Source organism: Gouania willdenowi, chromosome 3 (assembly GCF_900634775.1).
Source record: "Gouania willdenowi chromosome 3, fGouWil2.1, whole genome shotgun sequence".
Taxonomy (NCBI): Eukaryota; Metazoa; Chordata; class Actinopteri; order Blenniiformes; family Gobiesocidae; genus Gouania; species Gouania willdenowi.
This window is the reverse complement of record NC_041046.1, coordinates 36,221,020-36,246,948: the sequence shown is the minus strand read 5'-3', so window position 1 is coordinate 36,246,948 and position 25,929 is coordinate 36,221,020.

The window sequence follows — 25,929 nt, the reverse complement described above, 5'->3', positions numbered from 1 at the left end:
ACCATAGAATTGTTTCTCTCACCCTCATTACTATTTCTACACTGCCAACGTTGTTGTTTCACAACCAAACTGCCCGTTTGATAAATCAAAGCTAATTGGTGGACGCTATTACATCAAAGGTATTGGAGAATGTTTTATGAATACACAGCGAGGTATTCAATACCAGGATTGGTAGCATGGCAGTGGCTGTGTGTCCTAACTGCATAACTTAATCTTTCTCATCCAGGAACATCAAAAGGTCATGTGGTAAGCTACACTCTGCTGTCACTGATACAGTGCTAATGTTTCACTCAAAGACTTACAGCCAGAGGCTACATAAGAGCGTTGAAGGCAGGCCCAAAGCAAAGGGAAAGAAGTGGTTTTGGCATTGCCATCATACTGGTTTTTCCTTCACAGCTGCTGAATAGCAGAGAAAATTAAACCACATTTTCCCCTTGAAAACAGCCCGATACATCCCTCATTAGGTTCCATGGAGTTACATGATGACCGAGGAAGGTACATTATTCAGTGAAGAATTTTAATTAATGACTGACTTCCAGGATTTCTTTTTGTGACATGCACCACAGTCTAATCAGGAAAAGCCCAAAGAGATACTTTCAACCCCTTCCATTTTGTGCTCTATTCCAGTGGGAGGAGGGATATTCATGCACTTGACCCGTGCTTCCCATATTCATAAGGGAATGGTGAAGATGGATAATTGCTGAATGTCTCCAACTCAATTCTCCTGAGCTCACCCTGTTCCTCTCTCTCCTCCTCCGTCTGTCTCCTCCACCTTCTCCACCCCCCTCTGAGTCCAAACATGGCCCTCCACAGCAGGAGGAGATGGTGACGGACAGCAGGACTTCTTCACTCCGGCTTTTGCCAGTCAATGTGTGTCAGCTATGCACCAGCTGGCAACACAATGAGCATGAAAAGAGCAGTGATACCACGACCAAATTGTTTTATTACTGGGTTTGCTTTGGGTTAGAATTACTTCCACACTTTTACTTGTTTGCACTTAAGGTTCTGCCTCACAAGGATAGAAACATTAGCAAGTGAGTGAACTACCACTACCTAAAGAACTCTACCTAAATCTTCTAAAATATAATCTATAATTCATTTAGTTGTTTTGAGGTCTGAAGGTTGATGAGATCGCTGAAATAAATCCCAAGAAAAGTATCAAGAAGACTTCCCCACCAAGTAACTGAATCCCTCCGCTGGCTTTATTGAATATCGTTTAAGTTCTTTTCTTCTTCCGATGCATCTCTGAATCTGCACCTGCCAGCATCATTCATAGTTGTTTTTAATCCCACGCTCCTATAAATTTGATTCCTGTCATAGTTTTTTTCTAATTCTTAGTTATAGTTGTGTGTTTTGAAAACTCCAAGTCCCAGTTTTGTTACTGATTTCTTTTTATGTTGTGATTTTAAGTATAATAAACAGATATGGCTCAGCTGTCTGACTATTGCTGACTTTACCCCTGAGAATTTATTAACATGGTTTTCGTTCAAAGTTAAATTTGCTGATGAGACCATGCATTCAGTCCTTGGCTTTCAGGTCAGACTCTTCATATGATTGATTACACCTTGGAAATTGAAATTTCCACCATGTGACCAGAAGATATTGAAAAGCACAATGAAGGTTTTGATTATTCCTTCATTCTTCAAAAGTTCCTCTCCTTAGAAAGTGAGAGGGTGTAGTGTTAACTGTGGAGAATAAACGCAAAAGTGACCATAAGGACAGATTGCATGTCATGGCTTAGCATTGCAATGTGTGCAGATCAGAGGGGGAAGCAATATGCTATAACTCAATGTGATATAAACAGAGGCCAAAGATGATAGCTCACCTTGCTGCAGCTTACCTTGTTTAGTAGTGTATTAAATATTTCATCTGATCTCTGTGTGCTCCTCACACTTATCATCACAAACAGAGTGCCCACCATCCATCAGTGGGCAGATGAGAGAAGAGACCCCGTTAATGTGCCATCTCTCTCACAGGTCTGATAGGATTTTGGTCAGTATTAAATTCCTCTTGGCTGAGGAACATAAAAGCACAATATTTTATGGAGCTGTGGAGGTCAGGAAAACGACTTATCTAGCTGCATTACACTAAACTGCTCCCGAACAAACCCTGAAGGAATAAACTTCAAACTTTTGCCTCAATCTTCTCTTATAACCACCTCATTATCTTTCTTCAATTGGTTCATAATACTTGGTTGTTGTTTTTTACCGATTGGTTCCATCTGCAACCTTCTTTGACTCATACATCCACGATCTCTCCTCTGCACTCCAAATGTTTCTCTTGTGACAATATTTCCTCACCGTGGCACCACTACTGTTCCTCTGATGTAATCATTTCTACTACTGCCCTGACCAAAATATAATGTTGACAGTAACAGTCATCTATTTATTTTCCACATAAAATCAACTATTGATTTTTTCCTAAAAACATTAATATAGAGAGAGAAACACTCAGTGTGAGTAAACCTGACTCACTGCAATCCCTAATAAACTGTGATGCATGCTGTAAAATTAGCCCGCATGGCTAGCTCTATTTATGTCACCAACTCAATATTTTTTGAACACTTTTATTATAAGCACAAGCTTTCTAAATAATTGAATTTAGATGATGTATAATAATATACGTGTGTAATGTGTTTAGTCTTTGGTCTGTGTTTCTGCCAAGACTGTGCAGCCTCAAAGTGACAGCAAACTAACTACAAGTGGTTTGTCAAGTGCAGCGAATCCAATATTTCTCATGACAGACAAATTTAGTTGTTACAGACATTGTTGTCTTAAAAGCTTGGCTCATGGATTTTCAAATGTATCTTAAGTTCTTAAAAATCTAATCAATCCAATGCTGGAAAAGCGTCTCTGTTCTGTTATAAATGCAACCAATTACAAATTTGCAAAGTTATCTATTTTTTTATATATATGATACGTAGGGTTGACTGAGAAGCTGAGGGGTTTGGCCTCAGGTAGTGGAAAAATCAACATGTTCAGCCTTGTTCAAGAACTTACACCAAGTTACACTAGTTTTGGCGTCGACTACATCCTACAGTGGCTAGTTGTATCGTTCCTGATTAAAGTCACCACAAACCTGGGAAACTACTTGAGTCAGGCCAATATGAGTCATTACAATTATCTTTTTATTTCATAAAAAAATATTTGTGTAAAGATTGTTCTGTTTACTTCATGAATTCAGTCCACTTAACATATTTCTTGTCTACACCCACATATTCTTTACACAGACGGTCTCTCAGAAAAATAAACAACACAAAGCTGTCTTGGTGAGGGCACCCAAAATAAACATGTAATCCAAAAACTGTTATATTTACCAAAATGGATTGAAAATACAGATGAATAGACATTACTGACTCATATAGCTAGAGTAAGTACAGTAGTGGACTTAAAATACCACTTGCATCATTTTAAACATTGGCCTTCAATGGTGATATATTCCATCACTGTGTCATCACGTTTGGAAACCATCAATATTTTTATGTAAAAAGAAATTTAATCCTATAATTACAGTTAGAAAACACAATGACTGAACAAAAAAACCAATTGACACAAATAACGGAAAAAAAAAAACTGTAAATATTGTAACACCAATTCTAATTCTTTGAATCAGATATGTTCAAGTGTGTGTCGTCATCTCCAAATTTCATTTTTGATTTATTTATGTATTCATGATGTTTCAGTTCACTAGTACACCAGTCACATGACTTTATGCATTGCTCCTATTGGTCAGGGAGCTATTCTACAACATGAATCCATGCGGCGCAGCCCTACACCACCACAAACAGGCAACAACAGTCCAGAATCTTCCAGGATCAGTACTGAAATATCAATTTTTTTAAAGGGCCAGGGTCGCTCCTGACCTGATCCGGGACCAAGAACATCTGCTGCCATCGCACACAGCACAAAACGAAATGGAACTTTTGGTTATTCAGCAGCTGCGGGCAAATATTAATATAGCTAAAACAAGATTGAAAGAAAACTCCATATGTTCACCATCCAGCAACCGTGACAAAGGCTATTCAGAGTAAACCCAACACAAATAGAATATCTGTCTAAGAAATGCATTGTATACATTACAGTCTCATAGGGGATGTACTCAACCAGGTTGGGCACATGTTTCCGATGCATGCAGTGTAAAACAGGCATCTTCAGAATGTATAGCAATTAATGCGTACACACAACTGCACTCCTTGGGCACACCTTAGTGGATAATAATGACCCTAGAGGCGAGTACACCAGAACATTATTGTCCTAATGGGTTTTTGGCACACCACAATGTCTGTTGACGTGAACCCAAACAGCTCTTGTGTGCAAGTGAGTCGAAGGTTCCTGTGGGAGCTCTCTGTATGTGCCTGTTCAATGCCATAGTCAGAATGGATGGCAGCTCTATTGAATAAAGGGGCTCACTGCTGCACAAAGCAGCCAATGTTCTGAATTCGTAATGAAGGCTGGATTTACTCTCCCCTCTGTATGTCTAAATTACTAACTTCCTTCCATGGTTGTGTGTGTGTGGGTATGTGAGCCATCTCTATAGGCATCTCTATAAATGGTATAAGCAATAAATTGTGACCTCCCAAGAGGAAAAGCTTGGTCATAGTACTGGCACTGTCCATACTGCACTGTTTGTGAACAGGAAAGAATGAGTGACACTGTGATCAGGTTCATCCTGCTCTAAAAAAAACTAGGTTAGTTTGGGCGTGGCAGGAGAGATTTACTCACAAAGACGCTTGATGTGAAACAGAGAGAGAAGAATGTGGAAGAAGAAGCAGCAACAAAGAAGCCATTCTTACATTTTCTTCAAAAATGAATGAAGATTGTTCCAAAGAAGCAGTGCAGAAATTAAACAACATTAATTCCACACCTGCCGTCATTATGCTCCACATTTCTATGGTTTTTATTCTGATTCTGTGTAACAAAAACCCAAAGAATAGACTAATTGCTTTCTAAAAATAAGCCAATAGCTGTCCAAGGAGATCTTGCTCTGTCTCAAAGGGAAATATACAGAAGAAAGAAAAACACTAACACACCTGTAGCTCATTTGTTTTTTTTGACTCAAAAGCTAAATTGATACAAACTTGCATATTTCATTTGGGTCTTTTGTGTTCACATGGCAACAGCCTGTATTGGTTCACAAACGCCATTCCGAGAGCAGCTGTTCGATTATTGGTCGGAAATCTCGAAAGATAAAATGATGCCTAAAACAGCAATTCTGTATTCTCCAGAGTGGGATGACGGAAAGTCAATAAAGTAGCCGTGTGTTGTATATGTCAGAATACTGTAGATCTGCATAAAAAGCACGCTGGATGCATTATATGGGTTGGTTACGTTTTGTGTGGTACCTTTCAATATCGATGTGATTAAAATTTGCAATAAATTCTAAATGCTTGATGCGGATGCTCACATGGCGGTGTAAACAAAACTAGTATAGTCACGTGACTTCCAGACCTCTATAGAGCAGCAACAGTATGTGGGGCTAGTTTGTTTTTGTGCATTTCTATGGTTCCAGGCAATCTCAGACTGCTTCCTTTAAACCACTACAGAGAGCAATTTCCAGAGGTGAAAGTAACTGATTACAGGTACTCACGTTACTGTTATTGAGTTGCTTTTATGGGTGTTCATACTTTTTTGAGTATATTTCTGAATCAGGAATTTCACTTGTACTGAAGTATGTTTTAAAAGAAGTAATTTGTTGCATTTCTACACCCAAATGTTACTGAGTAAATTGTTTTAAAATGATCAGCGAACATTGTGAAACTGCAAAAAATGAAATGACCAGACAACAATCAAATGCATCACATCATAGCCAAATAACCAGATTAAAGCTAATGCATGGCACCATATAATGCTGGTTATTTTCTCAGTATTAGATTTGATAAATGTAGCTATACTTAGAGCCTGAGAATATTTTTATTTTATACAGACAAGTTGGGAAACTAAAGGAAGTTCCAATTGTGCAAGATTTTGCCTTCACTGTCTTCTTTTTTAAGTTTATATATGAGATGCTTACTGTACGCAAGGGAACTGTGGCAAGATTTATTACCAAAAATAAATGTGGGGGATGGAATACGCCCTAAGAAAAGAAAAAACATAAATTACCGGTTCTGTGGTTTTTAGCTAAAAAAAAAAGCCATCTGTGTCTGTTTTTGCTTAGATAAAATATCAAAATGTGGCATCATCACCTATCAGCTCATATAACCTCCATGTAATGTATAAACCAAACAATAGATATCAATACGCACGTAATACACATTGTGTGAACACACATATCTACACTTTCTCCAGCACACTACAAAGCTAAGCCAGTGATCTGAGAGAATCCTCCAGCCTCCTCCTTCTTCAACTCTTTTTTTCCTCTCCAAGTCAGCAGAGGTTGTTACACCTCAATCAGGCTCACAAAGAAGCACAGAAGTGTCCGTTCCTCGTCTCTGACTGAAAAGCAGTTTTTGTTCACTTTGTATTTGTTGGTCAGAATAACTTTGCAGCTAATTTTTTTGTCTCACTACCACTCTCTGTCCTCTTTCCTCCACTCTCCTTGTTTGCTATCTGTTATGACGAGCTTGTGCACAGACTGATGAGCAACCCATCAATATTCTGTGGAGAGTACACGGCTTTGTGGAAGTGAAGGCGAGGAGATAGTTGTGTGAGATGGAAATAGAAAGATGCTGTTTTGCATTCATAAGCTCAGATTTTACATGCAGGTTTTATCAATTTGTCACTGTGTTCACGTACATGTGAATATACTGTATGTTGTTCTCATGACTTTTGGACACTTTCTATGTCTTTTGCCCCAAGGATAGTAGCTAACAGATGCGTTAAGAGTACTCATGTATCTAACTCAAGTAGAAGTAGTTATTTGATTGAAATTGTCCTTTAATAATAAATGGGTCAGTTTTTCTCATACCTACTGTTTCTGACTATTGTTGTCTTTCTGAGTGACATCACTTGATCAAACCATTTCTAACATTCCACACTACAAAATAAGTAATAAAAGTATGTATGATTCCTGGTGATATCATATCGGATCAATACCGGTATTGACCAACACTCAAGGCTGCAATATCGTTATCGTATCGGAGGTGAAAAAGTTGTATCGGGACATCCCTATTAAACATCTCATGTATAAACTTAAAAAGGAAGAGATGAGATCTTGCACAATTACAACTAAGTTTGTTTCCCACAAAAGCATCTGTATAAAATAAAAGGTTTGTCACAATTGTTTTTCAATTAAAATAACACCAGTGAATTCAATTCAAAATAGATAAATTCTCAGGCTCTAAGTGTAGCTATTTTGTGAACACTAAAACTCCATTCAATGCTGTTTAAGTTGTTTCATTTTTTGTAGTTTTACAATGTCTGATGATCATTTTAAAACAAAAATAATAATAATTTACTCAGTCACAGTTGGATGTAGAAATGTAACCAATTACTTTACTTCTTTATAAACCTACCCATAAAAGCAACTTAATTACAGTAATGTGGGTACTTGTAATCCATTACTTTCACCTCAGGTTGCTAATTAGTACCTGTGCTGTTGTCTATCATATGCCTGCTATCTTTTCTCTGCTATCCAGTGTCTTTTCCTACTTGAAATCTTTGTTTAGATAGCCTAGTGTCACGCTGGCAACAAGGACAACTTAATCAGGAAGCGACTGGGAATAGAGTTTCTGCATCTTGTTGATTGTTTCATTGACTCATGGTTGTGATGTCTGGCGGCCCATCAATGCAAAGTAATTACAATAGGCTAGTGCAAAGTTTAATAATTGATGAGCTTTTTGGAGCTATTGTTTGCTGAGAGGGCTATCCGCCTGGAGTCCCATCAGTAGTTTATCAAGGGAAGAGAAGCAGGAGAATGCAGCCTGACTGCCAATGCTTAGTCCTGTAATGATGATGCTCTACCATCAGCAGCAGCAGCAGCAACATTGGGAACTAGCTCACAAGCTTAGCTACCAGCTTTACCTTTACTTACGATCAATACCTAAGAAAAGGAATTGTTCCCAGGAAAGACATTTAGAGACAGTACATCATCCCACTTGTACTGCGGATACATGATTACTTCCTTTTGCTTCCTCAAAAAAAAAAAAAAAGGAAAACATTTCTGTCAAATTTTAATGTGACAAATCTTCAGGGCTTTGCATTTGAAAAAATTGACTTATTAAATAAATAATAGATAAATACATTTCTAAATAAAATGAATATTGCAAGCGCTGTAAGTGTACTGAATCAACCAAGTCATTTTGGGTACCTGCAAACCATTGGGAACGTTGATTTAATAGTTGATAATACAATAATGCATACTATTGTATATGCAATAGTGTGCAAAATGATAGGATATAAAAGCATGCAATATGACTGTATATGCATTTAAGTGCACAGTCAATCAGATGGTCTGCCATATTTCCAAATGTATAATGATGTCAATCTGAGGACCAAATCATTTTTCAACCATAAGCATGGAAGGACTTTCTCAGGATACTTTGGTTTCCTCCAAGAATTATAAAACATATATAGAGTGTGTTGTTTATTGTAGTATTACAATAAAAGTATCTCCAGTGTATATATTCAGGTATTGAAAATGTATCAAATCATTGAAGACTTTAGTGTGCTTTGAGAACGCCAAGGTCCACACCAGATGAGTTTGTCTTAATGTGCGTCTCGGTATCTATTGTTTCCTTTCCTGCACAGATGACTCGGCCAGACTGTGTCCTGCTTTTTTCTGGGATTGGCTCCAATGTCTGGATAGTTTAGGAGGAATAAGTCGGAAATGGGAAAGGCTTTAATTGGTCAAGTTGCTCAAGAATGGCCTGACTCTTTAGACTACTGCACATCTACTGTAATGAGACTTCTTAGCCTATGAACTCATTAGAAAAATCACATAATGCACTTCTGAGCATGAAGGCAAAACGAAAAGATGACCAAGTTAATACTGTAGATAGGACATGAGTATTGGAGTGAGGTCATCTCACTTTTTCTCCAAACAAATGTGACCAGCCAAAAGAAAACCAGGAGCTAGATGCCCCGAGGGCATTGTGATTTATTTACAGATTCTAAAAGTTTGGTTTAGAAGTTTTCCAATGATGTCCTACACATAGAAATCAAAAAAATACCTGGAGAAAATATAGAAATTTGAATTTCGGCAGTCTTCAAAGTAGATTCTTTAATTTTGTCTCCAACCCGAGGGGCAAGGTTGGGGTCAGTAAAAAAACACTGCATTTGTATTACTTTGCATTAACCAAATCTGTCTGTGTGTATGTTGCCTTGCGATGTACTTGTCCTGTCCAGGGTGTACCCCAACATAGCACCTAATGACAGCTGGAGATAGGAACCAGCAAAGCCCCCCTGACCCTGAAAAGGAGCAAACGGGTCAGAAAATGAAGGGACCATTTCACCTTGGTTTTAACATAACTTATATCATCCTTCCAGATATTTTTGCAACAAGATAAACTTGTGCTTTAATAAAGTATCTTTCTCACTCCATGAAATAAACAACAACAACAAAAAATGGAAGTGCAATGGGTTTGGGCTGGTCCATCTTGTTTCAATGATGAACACACTCCTAATCAGAATAGCTGCTTAAGTAGCCGTGTGTTTTATTTCAGCATGCAGCTGATTGGCTGAAACCAATAACCAAAGCCGACTCAAATTTCCCATTTTAAAACATCCAATAGTATTATTTAAAGCGTGGAATTGTTTTTTAATGACTATAGCACATTTTTTTACAAAAGAAAACGAAAATCCCTATTTTCTCAGAAAATACATGTTTTTGTGTGTTATCTCAGGTTTGTGTCAGGTTAACTTGTTCCTGCTTTTGCTTCCTTATTCTCTCCTCTCTGCTTGCCAAGGCTTGGCTCAGAGTTCCGGTCAGTTTGCCACTCTCCTCCCTTTACTTTGTCTTGCTGCAGCACCCACACCACAAGCCCTCAAGCAAGCTCCACCCTGACTCACTCACACTACATCCATTATGTATAGGCCAAATATTGTAAAATCACAGGCTTGGGGCAAAGAGGAAGCCCAAAACATTAGACAATTTTACAAATTGGAGGATTTGGGCTTTTGAATATCTATATTTGAATAATTGTGTATTCTGTTTTTACTTGTGCATGACTTTAACTGCAACTTTATGATCATATTACCTCCAGCTGAGGATAAATATATATCTCATAAGAGTAAGAATCTCAAATAACGACCAATGGATTTTAAATTTCAAGAACAAACAAAAGGAATAACAGAGCTAATGCAATGACGTTAATTTTTAGTATTCTTACACATTAAACCAGAGGCCCACACTCCTTCAGATTTGAGATGTTTTGAACTTTTTAAGCCTTTAGTAACAGTGCTTCCTTTCATTGTGAAGCAGTATGAGTATGAGCTTAGTTTAGACCATCGTGACAGTAAGATTTACACTATTGATGATGTATTGTAGCAATAATCATATCACCATAAAAGCTAATCAAATGTGATCAAATAGTATTCATATGAATTGGAAACTGCAGTTTAAATAACATTAACAATGAATTACATTACGTATTTTCCCAAACAAATAATAAATGCATAGTTTGGAGCATCTTATGAAACCACATACAATTGTTTTTTTTCCCTTCTCAACAGACTTTGAGCGACAGTGATTAACTGCATTTATCTAAAGGACGGACATGTCAGCCCCACAAAATTGGAAAAAAAATTCTCAGGGTTTTGGGTTTGAACATGTTTGGACCTTCAGTAAACAACTTTGCATCTGTCTCAGCTCCCTATAATTTCATCAGCTTTGAAATATGTACATAGAATGTTCAAATCCCTAATGATTAGTCAGATATATGCATTGGTTATTGAGTGACAGAATCTTGAAATCCCCAAAAAACTGATCCGTTTTAATTTAGAGTATAAAGATTACTATTTTTTGGGATATGAAACAATTTTCCTTGAAGCAACTTTTTCATTTTTATGTTGGACCATAACTTTGGGGCTATTTCACCACGCGCAAATATTGAAAATCCTTTACATGAGACCGTTATTGCTTGCCTCTGTCTCATAATCATAGATTGTTTATTTGTTTTTCACCTGTAACATAAAAAATACTGAAGGCCCAAACATATTCGAGCCCCAAACCCCGACAAACCCTTTTCCAATTTTGAAAGCCTGACATGTCCACCAGGTAGGATGTATAGCAGTCCTTTTTGTATGTCCTGCGAGAGTAGGCGGAGCTGTATTACTTTACCAAATTTCAGTTTGTGGTGTAGTTCCTGAGATATTAGAAGCTGAAAATGGAAGAAAAATAAGGATGTGTAAAGATCAACACATACATACCTCACTAGATTGTTCATATCTCAAAAAGTATCCGATCAAATTAAAACTTAATAGTCTGCCTATAGAATAACTACAAAACAACTGAACATTTTCTATAAAATTTAAGTTTGGGCCATTTGTTGAAATGACAACTCTATGTGAATACATGTTAATTCATTTGTGATTAAATAATTACTCTGTCATTTTGCACCATAGTAGGATTGTACATTTTCAAACGTACATGAACTGAGTTCTCTGAATGTAATATTTGTGTTTTTCAACAGGCTCTACTCCCTTCAGTACAAAGGAAAACTATTTTTGCATCTCCTCATCTCATCACAATAAAGACCAGGTCTCTTCAGCTTCATCTCTCATTCCACAATGATACAAACTAAAGAATCCATCTCACAAAAGAAAATAATGTGATTCTAGTACATTTTTCTTCAGCATTGCATTTAAATCTCCAATATCACACTGCTCTACAATCTGATCAATTTAAACAGGCTTTAATAGTGCAGTAGAAATCAATTATTTTCCAACCATGCAGGATGATTTCAAATGCTCACACACAAAAAAAAGAAAGAAAAACTGCTGTTTCATTAAAGGTTGCACACAAAGGGGCGGATTCACTAAAGGTTTAGGGATATTACATGTACAAACGTCACTCCACGTGCTAATAAAAGGTACAAACCCCAGGGAATCAAGACTGCGAGCATTCAGCGTATCACAATGTCCCCACAATCCATTTAGTGGATCTCACAAGGGAAGCAAAGAAATAAGGAGAGAAAGTGCAAATACATTAATGCAGTGGGCGCTATGCAATTTATGAAACTAGGAACTGTTTGCGGCGATTGTTTCTGCACCTGAAAATAGTACGCATCACAGGCAGGTGCAAACACACACGCAGAGATCAGCTGCACTAAATGTTGACACAAAACACAGCGGAGATAGAAAAAAAATACTCCAGTTAACCATTCTAGTATATAAGAAAATAATTTCAATAATACAATAGTCAATCTTAACAGCCACTGAAAGAAAATGCAGAGGTATGTAGGAGAGAGAAACAGCTGGAGTCCAGTGTGGCTCCATGTGTGGTGCAGAGAGTCGCTGTGCACGGAGCTCCATGGATGTCGCTGCGGACGGTTCAGTACGCTCCTGTATTTTCCTCTCCATATTTTGACTCAAACTCTCGTGTCGCGTTAATGCAAGGAGCATCAGTCCAGAATCAGCGGAGTCATTTACGCAGTGATGGAACAACGTTCACATCTTGAGTGTGTGTGACACAGCGCTGCAGGCGCTCAGACCTGCTGGATGATGTTTTACATGGACTGATAAGAGTACAGTTATAGGAACTGACGGGGCAGACACAATAGGTTAGGGAGGGAAATAACAGCATTTTTATGTTTATTTTGTTTTCTACATTATTAAATGTTTGTGCAGCAGACAGAGAAGTCCACCTGCCTCCAATTTACCTTCTTCAAATGTCATTTTGTGCCTCTGTGCACTCACCTCTCCACATTGAACGAGTAAATTGTTAGTTTAATTAGTGGCGGTCTCAACCACGTCTATACGCGCACATGTAAGTGCCGCAATGTTAGTGAATTCCCCACAGTAGGTGAAGAAACAGTATTACCAAAGGATTCAGGGACACACCTGGTTCACTACCCTTTATTTCAGATCTTAGTGAATTCGCCCCAAAGAGTTGAGGTTGAGGAAGACTTTTACCCAACATGCTTCAAGGTTTTACGTGTCTTCTCATTTCTTTGTCACCTCCACAATGAAATAATGACCAGCTCATTGCTCACCTGGTCACTGCTTGGATTTATTTAACCTCTGACGTCTGTAAAATAAACATATACTGAAGTCATAGCAATTATATAACAATTCATGTGTTAGGAAAAGCTAGGACTTTCTCCATGTTTAGGTTATCTGCTATATGTTAGCTTTTCATGTCGCAGATTTGAGTTAAAAACAATAATGTGCCGAAGAATTCCTGAACTTCCTTCTGCTACAGATAAGATGTTTTGAAAAAAGTCAGGAAGTCACTGACTTGCTTAACCTTTGCTTCTAAACTCTACTGCTATTTGCTGCTGAAAAACATATCAACACTGTACGATTTGAGTTTTAGCAAATAATAATAAAAATAAATAAAAGCTCTTCTTACTGATGGGGTTTTTCTGTCAGTTTGGAGTCATTCCAAAAGCAGACTGTGATTACATATGGAGCCAAATTAAGATATTAAAATAATCAGCTGTTCTCCATCCATTCAACTCGAGTTTGGGATTATAGGTAAGTGAAAGAAGCCTATAACTGCTGAAAGTGAGATTATTTGGAAAAGGGGTGTGACTAATAAATAAATACTTCCACATACTCCCTTTCAAACACAAAAAGTATGTGTATTAAGTAATGAAGTAATATATGCAATTATTGTTTTGATTTGGGGTTTTTTCTGGAGGGAAGCCATCTTCTTTTGTTTATTGTGATATTGTTTCTTGTATTATTGCATTTGCAATTTGTTCAAAATAAAACAGTAAAATAAAAAAATAAAAATCAAATCACATCAACTCAACTCAACTCAATTTAACAAATCAAAACATTACATCACAACAGGAATCATTAAGCAGGACAGACCTCAAACATAGCCACCACTGTACATGATATAATACCACGCTACTGATGCTGATAATGTGCCAACATGTATAGAAAGCAGGAGCATTGTTTTTTTTTAATTTTATTTTATTTCAAAGATTTTATTGCACCTACATTCCACAGCAACGTTATGAAGTCTTGATAATTTCATCTCCTCGAGCAAAGAGAAAAGCCTGAGGAAAGTAATTAGTTTGAAAAGGAAATAGATAAATGTGGAATAAAAACATCAATACTGTTCAGCTGTGGGGATTTGGACCTGTATAAAAATGTCTTAGTACGTGGTGGCTTGCCAGCCATTGATCTAATTTAATAGGCAAATACCGTGGAATATATAACAGAAGCTGTTTCAGCATTGCCTTCCAGACTGTGATTCTCATATTGAAAATTTAGGTGGGATGAAATTAGATTAGCATATTTAAACCAACGGAGCTTGTGAAATGAAAGTGTCATAAACCATGTATAACCACGTTACATGACACTGATTGTTTCACATGTGCCTAAGCAATTGCTCCACAGCAGCCATTTTCTCACTTTATATACTCAAATATTGTTACAATAACAAATACATATAACAATTATAAACCCATGAAATAAGTGTAAGTGTTGTAATTATTGTTTTATTGTAAATAGTGGTAAGTAAAGTGTTTTGTACATGATGACTGAGACCAAAACTCTCAAAGTGATCGATCTTCTCGCAAAGTTTTTAAGATGTTTGATGATCATTTTACCAGTTTCACATTTTCAAAATAGATCAAATTAATACAATTCTGGTAATTTAGAGGACTAACCAAAGAGTCATTTATTTTTCCTGCCAAGGATTGGATCAATTTTAGTTAAACACAAGATGTTAAAACCTGAAAACATTTTTGTTTGAGCAGAGATCATTTTAACAAAAGTGTTATTATAAAAACAACAAGGAATGTGCAAACAGCTCATTATAATTTGTTTTTGCAATATCTCTGTTCAAAACTAAAAATACAGTGAGAGCACTCAGACTAATTACTGTCGTCTTTTTAGGAGGCCGATAAGCACTTTAATTTATACATTATCTACTCAGACTACAGCTAATTGCAGAAAACAGGTTATGGTCCTTGGTTCCAACTTCCAACCCAAAGCATAAAAGACTAAAATTAAAAAGACTAAAACATAAAAACACAAAAATATAGCACAAATGACAAAAAATTGTGCCAATGCAGTGTCAAAATCTATGGACCCACCCAGCCTGGTTCTTTATGGTAAAAGAGAGTTTTTCCCTCTTCATCATCACTGATGTTGTGGATGTACCGAGTTTTTTACATTAAAATCTAATGTTTTATTTTGTGACGAGTGTCTTGAGATGACTTATTGGATTTGGTACTTTTCAAGTAAAGTTAAATCAATTGAAATAATTAGCCAAGCCAATAGCTTCAGAGAAATTAATAAAAACATTATGTACAGTATGTGATTTATTGTCACGTTAAAAATCAACTTTATCTTAACATTTATCTTTCCAGGTGTGAGTGTGTGTGTGTGTGCGTGTGTGTGTGTGTGTGTGTGTGTGTGTGTGTGTGTGTGTGTGTGTGTGTGTGTGTGTGTGTGTGCGCGTATAGCCCCGACTGATAAGCTGACATGCTGACACTCTTGGGGGTGAATGGAAAGAAGAAGTCAGAGAGACTGGAGAAAGCTGCAGCCTGGGGAGAAACACCACATCTTATCTCGTGCTGCCTCTCTAAAGAGGTGCAGGTCATTTGGAGGGTAAAAAAGGTAAAGCCTTCTCGTGGTTTGTTCCCAGTAAACAGTGACATAGTTTTGTAAGAGAAGGGATCTGCACTGACAGTGACTCGATTGTTAGCGTTAAAGAAGAAGAAAGGCATGTTGATCAAGAGTTTTTCTTGGATTAAACAAAGTGTTTAAATATATACATTAGTACAAGTCATTTTTACAACATCACTCATGTTTTATTTATGTATGCATATCAATGAAGTAAAAAAAAAAGCACCTCAAAAGTACTTTTCCAAACTATTCTATGAACGTTGGGGCAGAACTAATGTGATCAGATGTGACCTAGCCTTTTAGATTCCAGGTTTCCTGGTCCGAGTTAAAAAACAGTGTTCTGTAGTTCAACAAGGTGTGGAATGACCATCTGGCAAACCGGACATCGGTGGGCTGTCGACCCAAAGTGGGTAGATCAGGTCGGCTACATTTTTTTTTTTTTACGAGCGAGTGGAGGCAGACATGTTAACGGGTAGGCAAAAATGGTCCAAAAGTGGCAAAAACCGTGCAACAAAAAACGTCGCCCGTCCCCTCCGACCCCCGGCGAAAGGAGACGACAACAGCGCGAGCCCAGGGAGGAAGGAGGAAGCATCACCGACGCGGCAAGACGGGTCGAGGACCGGATCTCTGGCAGCGGGGAGAAGAGTGCGGCGGTGGCGGCTGCTCCTCAGGCCCATAGACAGTAGCCGTGGCGCGAGCCCAGCCCAGCTTCGCACCCCAGCCCTGAGAGCCAATCCTTATCCCGAAGTTACGGATCTGACTTGCCCGCCTCCGTTCCTAAATAATCCACGTTTAACTAAACTATCACGCCGATTAGCGCACCATTAACCCAACACAAAACTACCGTATTGTGCTCTTTTGACTGTAAACAGTGGCTAAACTCGTTTCAACTGCCCACAGCAATGGCGCCGGGTCGGGAAATGCCTGTATGTTGTGATGAACTATATACATCCGTACCTGTGGTCATGTGACTGCCGTAAAGTGAAACATTCTCCAGGCCTTCTCTCAGTCACATGACCTAGTGAAAGACGGTTCGTCTCCTCCAAACTTATATAGTCGGTATTTCAAGAGGGAAGCCTCTCTCGGAGCATTGATACTGTCGAGCGCTGTATATTGGCCTGAGGAATCATTTAAAATAACTCTATGGGTCAACGCTTTAGGTCAAAAAGTCCACGGTGTGCCTTTAAGATTTTCTGGGGGAAAAAGAAATACAATTAGGACATAAAGAGCCACATGTTGAGCATCACTGACCTAATAATGGCTTCTGATAATGTAGTGGGCTGGTCTAAACAGAAAATGCAAGGGAAGAATGTTTGCCCCAGTCCACCCCTGCTAGTAACTAGCATTAAATGGGTGTTAATGTTAATCTGTTCAGGCTAGAGAGGGTTAATGTTTGTTAGTACAGTTAGTTGTCAAATTCTAGTGATTCCAAGAAGAAAAATGCCATCACCCACAGACCTAAAGTGGCTACCATTGCATGGTGCCATTTAAAGCTGTGCTCTGTGGTGAAAACAGACCTATAGTCTTACTGCTGTAGAGGAGATGCACTCATAGTTGACCGTAGGAAATTATTATACTTTTTATCTGTAGCTACTTGAAAAAGACTCATGATGAACATTACCTGACTTTAACCTCCAACATTATACACAAGCTTGTAATGGAGCTCATCATTAAAGTCCAATACATATGCTCAGCCCCGCACTCTTTACAAGGGACCTTTCTTCATCCCGACCCTGCAGTACCAGCACCCCACCCCCCCCCCCTTCCGAATGGTATCTACCAACATCCACCAATAAAGTAGAATTGTGCTTCCTCTTCAATATTCCCAGGAATACCACTGCTTTAAGCCACCTGGGAAAAAAGGTTATTGCGATATCAATCATTTACAGTGACTTCCAAGGTTTTGGATCACAGACAGCAGTAACCAGATAACTGACAGAGATGAATGTGGCTGCACATTGACAAACCATCCACTTTCTTCACACAGGTCTAAATGCATTCCTCTTTGTTTAAAAAGCTTTTTCTGAAACCTGCATTAATACATTTTTATGGGAGTCAGAAAACGCCCATTGATAACATACCTTTGTTTTGATGAATATAGTTTACTTTTCTTTATGAAGACTGTGGTTGTTTGGTATTGGTGTCTAACCAAAGCAGAACAAGCATCCTGGACAGGTCCTCTGTGTTTTTCTAGGGCCATGCAGAGTCCAGCTCTAACAGCACATGAAAACACCACCACATGCTCTACTTGTTGTCTGGCTTTGCTAAATAAGAAGTTTCCGCTGTGAATGACAGAATGACAAATGTGTTTCACTCACAAACATGTTCCCAGAACAGATTGGAGGAGCATGTCATTCATGTGCTTCAGATTCCCTACTTAGAATCTATCCAAAACACACTGCAGGACATAAAGACGCTTCAAGGCAAACCCTCTAAACAACTAATATTAATTTTCTCACTGGGCTTTTTTCCAACTGCTATGCTCATATACTGTCAAAATCACTACGTGCGCCCATTGTAAGACAAATCATTGTCTGTAATAGTAGCATCAGAGCATGTGGGAGGCCACACAACATTTAATATTAATATTAGCCTAATAACTAGGAACGAGTGTATCATAGTGTATCATGTTTTTCCTGCAGTCTGTGCCTTCTTCTCGCCCTCCGCTCTCTTTTCTTTTGAGGTGTCTCGATGTCAGAGCTGGAGGTCCCTGATTGATGGTTCACCGCTCGACTAGTCTGGGACACTCAGATGGACTGATCATTGGTTCAACATTTTGATATCGTCAAACCTCCTCCCTATTTTACCGCAGTATACGGTATTACCATGACTAATAAAAAATGTGATGTAAGGCTCAGGGTGCGTTCACACCGAACGCGACTGTCTGTGTGTGTGCGCGTGGGTGTGGCAGACCCTGCGCAGTCACGGGGAAGTGCATTGCATTTTTTTTTTTTTTTAATGACGGTATTGAAACTGGTACTGTTGCTATTTTTATGACCCCGTGGTATACGGTATTACCGTATTACCGCTCAAGCCTACAGAAAACCCAGAGAAAAACCCTGCAATTATATTATTATAGAGAGAACATGTAACCTCCACATAGAATAAAATATGTGTTCATCATTACAACCACTGTAACCATTGTTTTTGAATGTAGTTATCTGCAGTATGACTACATTGCCTATTCATTGCAGAAGTAGACGACTACACAGAGGCAGATACAGTAGCTGCAGGCACATGCTAGTTCCAGTTAACTCAACACATGTTTTGGAATGTTGAGGAATGTGAAGTACCTGGAAAAAATTGCACTAGCACTCAGGGTCAACATGCAAACTCATAAAGATGATACAGAATCTCTTATATTTTCTATAATAACTACAATGCTGTGAGTTTTGCTGCTAGTACCACTAGGGGTCCTATACCTGACGTGGAGGAAGGAGATGTTTTTAAATGTTGGCTTCATCCCCTTGTGGCTGAGGAAGCAGATGTGTAAGTCAAGTGAAACCAAGTGTTAAATGCACAAGAGTAGATCTATTCAATTATTGATGACTTGTGGCATTGCATGACGGACCGCACACACAAATCCACACTCAACACACATATAAACACACACATTGTAACAAAAAAGATTCAGTCCAGGTTATCAAGTTATTTCTTCTATGCTTTTGAAGTTGGATATACATTTTTCACTGCACAATCTGTACAATTTCTGCAGAATTAAGCAAATAATTCCATTTATGTTTAATCTGCCATTTCAAAATTTTTACATGAACTGTATGCACCTTTGGTTTTCACAAATTTTACAGTAGTTTTGGTACATATACAGTATATATTCCAAAATGTTTATCTATTCATTTATTATAATATTAGTTTGTTTGTTATATTGTGTTTTAGGGTTTGCTGTGGCCTATTTTGCCTGGGTTCCTAATCTCAATGCTATTTTCCTGCTAAAATTCAAGATTTCATTGAAAACAAAATTATAAATGCCAATAATCTTTATTCCTCATTAAGGTATTATATTTTATTCCCTATAAATGTCAGTAAATCTTTCAGTCAATTTCTTTCTTTACAGAATCAAATTTGTTACCGTAACTTCTCTTTTTTTCCCAGATGCTGCCTTTGTAAATCACTGTGACCAATCCCATCCACTTTATTAATATAGCACATTTTATAAACAAGCGTTTTCAAAGTGCTGCACATATGATCAACAGTATTAAATAAGATACAATAAAAACAACATTAATATATATCTGTAAAAACAATAAAACAAAATAAAAGACACAGAGGAACACATAAATCACACAGTGTTAAAAGCCCAAGAATAAAAGTGTGCACTGGAGTGTAAATTTGGATGAGGTCTGTGAGGTACTGAGGAGCCAGTCCATTCAAAGCTTTAAAAACAAACAATGAAATCTTAAAATCAATTCTAAATTTAACAGGAAGCCAGTGCAAAGAAGTGAGTGAAATATGTTCCTATTTTTTGGTTCCTGTTAAAAGCCGTGCCGCAAATTTCCGGACTAACTGCAAGCGATAAAGAGCATTGTGGCTGATTCCTGTATAGAGCACATTGCAGTAGTCCAGAGTAGAGATAAAAGCCTGCATGACTTGTTCAAAGTTTTTAAATGTTAAAAAAGGTTTCACTTTGGCAAAAAGACAAAGATGATAAAAGCTAGATTTAACAATGGCGCCGATCTGTTTAGAGTTTAAAATCACAATAAATAATGACGCCAAGGCTGGTAGCTGAGGGACGAACATATTGCTGTGGGGGACCCATGTCATTTTGGGGGTCCCAGGGGCCAAACACCACAATTTCAGTTTTTCCCTCATTCAGATTTAAAAAGTTGTGAGACAACGAATCCTTGACGTCACTTAAGCACTGAATGGCATGTCAATTTGGCAGTCATCTACATTAACATGGTAGGAGATGCTTAGCCTTTTTAAAGATTTGGCTGCGTGAGAGAACATAAAGCACAAACAGTACAGGTGTGGGAATAGAACCCTGGGAGACTCCACAATGGAGGGGAGCAAAAGACAAGGTGGAATCCCCCAGCCTGACTAAAAAAGATCTCCCAGACAAGTAAGACTCCAAACGATTTAAAAGAATTGTGTGGTCAACTGTGTCAAAAGCAGCAGTCAGATCTAAAAACACTAAAATGGCAGAGTCACCAGAATCTGTCACGAAAAACAGGTAATTAAAAATCTTTAAAAGTGCAGATTCAGTGTGACTGAAAAGCATCAAAAATATTATGTGCATCTAAAAATGCTTGCAATTGAACAAATACACTTTTTTCGAAAATCTTTGACAAAAATGTTTTGAAATTGGGCAATAATTAGACAGGACAGAAGAGTCCAGACTAGGCTCCTTTACTAAGGCTGAACCACAGCTTGCTTACAAAAACTTGGGACAATTCGTAAGGTTAGGCTGCCATTAATTATTTCCTGGATACAAGGACCAACAGCTGTCCAGACCTTTTTAAAGAGGCATATGGGGACAGGGTCTGTGGATGATAGTTTGAGCTTATTAACAATATTAGTGAGAAATGCCAAGGACACAGGTTCAAACTGCTGAAAAACTGCAAAGCAGTTACTGTCTATTACCAGGTTGTGGAGAGGGGCAGAAATGTTAGCTCTGATAGTAGCCACTTAGCCAGTAAAAAAGGTCACAAATCTCTCACAAGTTGCACATGGATATTCCATTAAAGTGTATTGGGGAAGGTTCAGCACGGACCCTATTGTTTTAAAAAAGCAACCTGGGCTTGTCCAAATTCTGGGACACAATGCTTGAGAGGTATTTGACATCTCTTAGGAGTTATCTGACAATCTTTCCATGAGTTGGTCAAGATTCGATAAGACACTTCAAGCTTTGTTACACTTGCGCTACACTTTTCTACACTCTTGTGACATCATTGAGCCATGGCTCTGGTTAGTAAATTTTGTAATAAACAAAGAAAAGCCAAATAGCAAAGTGACTGTCCACTTTATTCTGAAGTATCAAAAAATTAATTTGGATTTATAATAACACCGGAAGAAAAACAAAAGCTCAGTTGTGTGGAAAATGTGCAAAAAACGTTTTTTGTTGTCGTTAAATATCATGTATTGTTATCATTGATTCAATCATATACAAAAAATAATTTAGATTGGGAAAACTTAATCAATATTAATTAATAACAAAGTCTGTAATTAATTCGATTATTTGTTTAATCGAGTCCCTCCACTAGTTAAAATATACTGTTGTAACTCAATTTACTCAATATTACTTCTAATATACTACTTCTAATGTGTTTGATTTGATTAACGATCAAAACGTTTCTTACAGTAATTGAAAAAATTTTCAAAATAATTGCGTATGGGTTTGAATATTCCAAAAAATGCATTAAAAAATATTTTTTGGTCAGAATGAATTAACCTCCATAAATAAATAAATGAAGCAGCCAAGCCTGACACAGCAATGCTGGTTAACATGTGTTTCTAAAAAATCATCATCTCACAGCTCCAAGAACCAAGATTTAAGGGCTCATCCAACGTGTGACTGTGAGCGTGTGTGTAATGAACTGGTGACCTGTCTGAAATGAATCCCACCCTGCAAAGTGTAAGCCTGGATTGTCGCAAAATTAACATGTAAAAAAAATTTAAAAAAAATAAAAAACACCATGGCAAAGTGATTTCTTAATAAACTTCGTCTCACCTTTTAAGAATAGCGTCTTCACTTGGGTATGAGATTACCATATTTATATGAGCTAGCTCAGGGCCTCCACAGAAATAGAGGCAAATCTTAGCATCAATCAAAGAGTAGAAAGTGAAAGCTCTGGGATGTTTTTAACCTCCATTTCTTCCAGTTTCAGACTCAACAACGATACTCAAGATCACAGAAGATTTCATCCAAACATAAATATTGCCACAGAGTTCACATGCGTTACTTTAGGGTACAAACACATTCTGATAAATCCAGGTTTTACAATATTAAAGATATTGAAAAGCTGACTTTCCCCATAAAGTCAGCTCAATAACAAGACCATGCTTTACATGTAATTCAGCTAATGTCTGTATATGTAAAGAGTCAGTGAATACAACTGACATAAACTAACTCTTCACACTCTTCTTCACTTTAATAAGTGACCTCATCGTAATCACTTTAATGCTTAATTAAAGGTGCATCAAAAGTTTGGCACCATAAGTGAAAGTGAAATAGTTAGTCCAGCTCTCTATTGTTGTGTCTAAATGAATTACACTTATTATTTTATATGTACAGTAATGCAAACATCAGTGATTTTCTTATTCTTGCCATGACCTTTCACTTTGAAGCAGGCTTGTAACCGGAGGGTCGCTGGTTCTTATCAACTGTGGGTCCTTTAGTAAGTCCCTTAACCACAACAGTTCCTCGGGCGCTAAACTGTGGCTGCCCACTGCTTCTGGAGGATGGGTTAAAAGAAGAGAAAGAATTTATTGTATTTAAAACTTAGGACAATAAACACAAATTATTATTCTTATAAATGGTGAATATAATCTGCCCACATTCATAACTTGTTATTTACATGGAGATATAGTATTATACACTGAACAAAAATATAAACACAATACATTGTGCCTTCTCGTTTGAAGCAGCTTAACAGCCAGCATGTTGAGCAGCACCTGCTCTACAAAAACCTAGACACTCCAAAGCACTAGCTTGATGAACATTAAACATTTCAGTTGACTAACTTCAAAAAGTTATGTGCAAATTCATTTTTTTGTCCATGTTGTGCATGTACCTCATTTCTGATGGAGGTACAGAGTGTAAATAATAATAAATCACTGAATAAATAATGGTAAATCAGTGAATGACTGAATGTGCATTGGTTTTTTGAACTGTGACATATTTCTAGAAGTTTAGAACTCAACTTACATGTTTGGATGAGGAAAAAATTGTGATAACCGTCACTGTAAAATGAGAATCGCAATTTAAATCGAATCGGCACCCAAGAATTGGGATTAAAATCGAATCGTTACAAAAGGGTATCGTCCCAGCCCTACTACTTTATTCCCAAATACTTTTGCTTTCATCAGAAATAAATGGTTTTAGGGTTAAGTTACTCTAAGTAAAAATATCCCTTGTTTTTCTGGCATAAATATAATCCTGCCTTGAAACTTCAGTGTTTATGGATGTTAAGGTGAAATGTCCTTCCTCCAGGAACATTTGCAGCTTATTTTGCAGTTCCTTCAAGCATGCAGAGAACAAGGAGGGGAAAAAAAGTTTTCAGACACATTGAAGGCTATTATACTGTCACCAAAATAGGTTCATGTTTTACAACTTACAGCCCTTTACCTCTGAGCACTAATACACAGTCATGAACACATAGGTAGACAGACGGGGGGAAGATAAAGGGAGCTGTGATAATAAATAATTGGGGTTTGCTCTGTGGCAGAACAGTGATTCCCTCTGATTATCTCTAATTAACCTCTATGGGATGTAGCCACAAAGCACAGTGGGAATAATGCACAAGGGCCATGATTTTTGTGGCTGAGTGAGTATGTGAGTATACCTGTGTGTGATAAGGATGAAGAAAGAAATACTGCAATAGCACTGTCACAGACTCCTACTTATTCAGGCCCATCTCACATAAACACACTGTCTTTACAAACCAGTATAAACACACATATTCCTACCCCTGAGGTGACATACACTATATTCCTTAGAGTACACCAATTTTTTGATCGAATCTCTCTAAAAAGTTCTAGTCAAGCTTGGAAGAAAACATACACACGGACATTTGTTATCAGCTGTTGAGGTGACAGTGCACTTACACTTGAGTGTTCATTTATTCCTCTGGGACTGTCTGTGAGCAAAGCAATATAAACCAGGATACAAATCTAACCTTAATCTAAATGGTTCCTGCAGTGAAATTTAACACTGAAGCTCAAAACATATAATACTTGAGGTTTATTCAGGTAACTTTTCTTTAAAAGTTATTGTAGAGCAGCCAGTAGTAGAAAAAACCTTGTCATCGGGGAGCACGGTCGCCACCTTTTGCTAACTTCAGACGCTGGTAGTAGTGACGTTGAACCGTTGCGTTAGCTGTGTCAGTGGCTCAACAGGCAAGTTGATTTTTCTCCTTAAAATTACTTTAATGCCCTCACTGACTCATCCCTTGGTAAGTCCACTCCCTCTCCTACTTATGGTGGACATACACTGTGCGATTTTTGACCCATTTTGAGCCGATTTTTCACTAGTACGTCTATTTTTGAGATCGGGCTGAGTCTCGGCTAAATCCTGTGTCGTGCATTGTGTTGCATACATGGCGTCACAAGAAGCGATTAACACCTCACGACCAGCTACCGATCAGCAATCGTGTGGTTGTAAGAAAATCAAACCTGTTTGAAATAATGGTCGCCCCCGTGAGGGTATCGCACTGTGGAAAAAGTGCCACAGACCAGCTTAACTCAAGCTCTCACACTGCACATGTGCAAATACCGTAGGACCGCTGTAGAATCAATCAATCACTCAAACGTTATTTATAGAGCGCTTTTCATGTATATAATATAATTCAAAGTGCTTTACATCATTTCAAACTTACATACAATAAAAAAAACCACGCAAACAATCTACAGGAAACCCCAACATCATCACACAAACCCACACACACAGACACAGGATTAAGATGAAGACAATGGCACGTGATACCTGGCTGGTACAGAGGATCTTGGAGGGAGGACAGCATCACAAGGGGCCATTGCACCAGGAGCTGATCATAGACTGGGGCCACAGGCACAGGGCCCCCAGCGCAGCAAAGAGGGCCCAGCAGCACCACCACGGCCATGATCCATCACAGCTCCCAGTACAGAGGGCTCCCTCTGAGGAAAAATGAATGACTCAATGAAGAATTGACGGACTGTACTGCCCACGTCTGCCCAGCCAGTTCCTGGTCCATCACATCAGCTCTTTTAGCTGAGATTCATGAGTGTCTGTCCACTTCCAGGTTCTTCTTCTATATTAATGGCGAGGCTTCAAAGTTCTTCTTCTTCTTCTTATACTTTTTATGTTGCATATCCAGAAACAAGACCCCGACGTATCGTGTATGTACTACAGTGTAAACAGTCAGATCGCGTCAGTTTGAATAGTGTGAGAACATGAATCGTGAGTTGTGCAGATTTGGACTCTGCAATTGAGTCACACAATTTGAGCTGGAGCTGAGTACAACGATTTAAAAAAAAAAAAAAGCAGTGCAAGCCCACCTTTACTCGTGTTGCGCAGCGTGATCTCCATCACGAC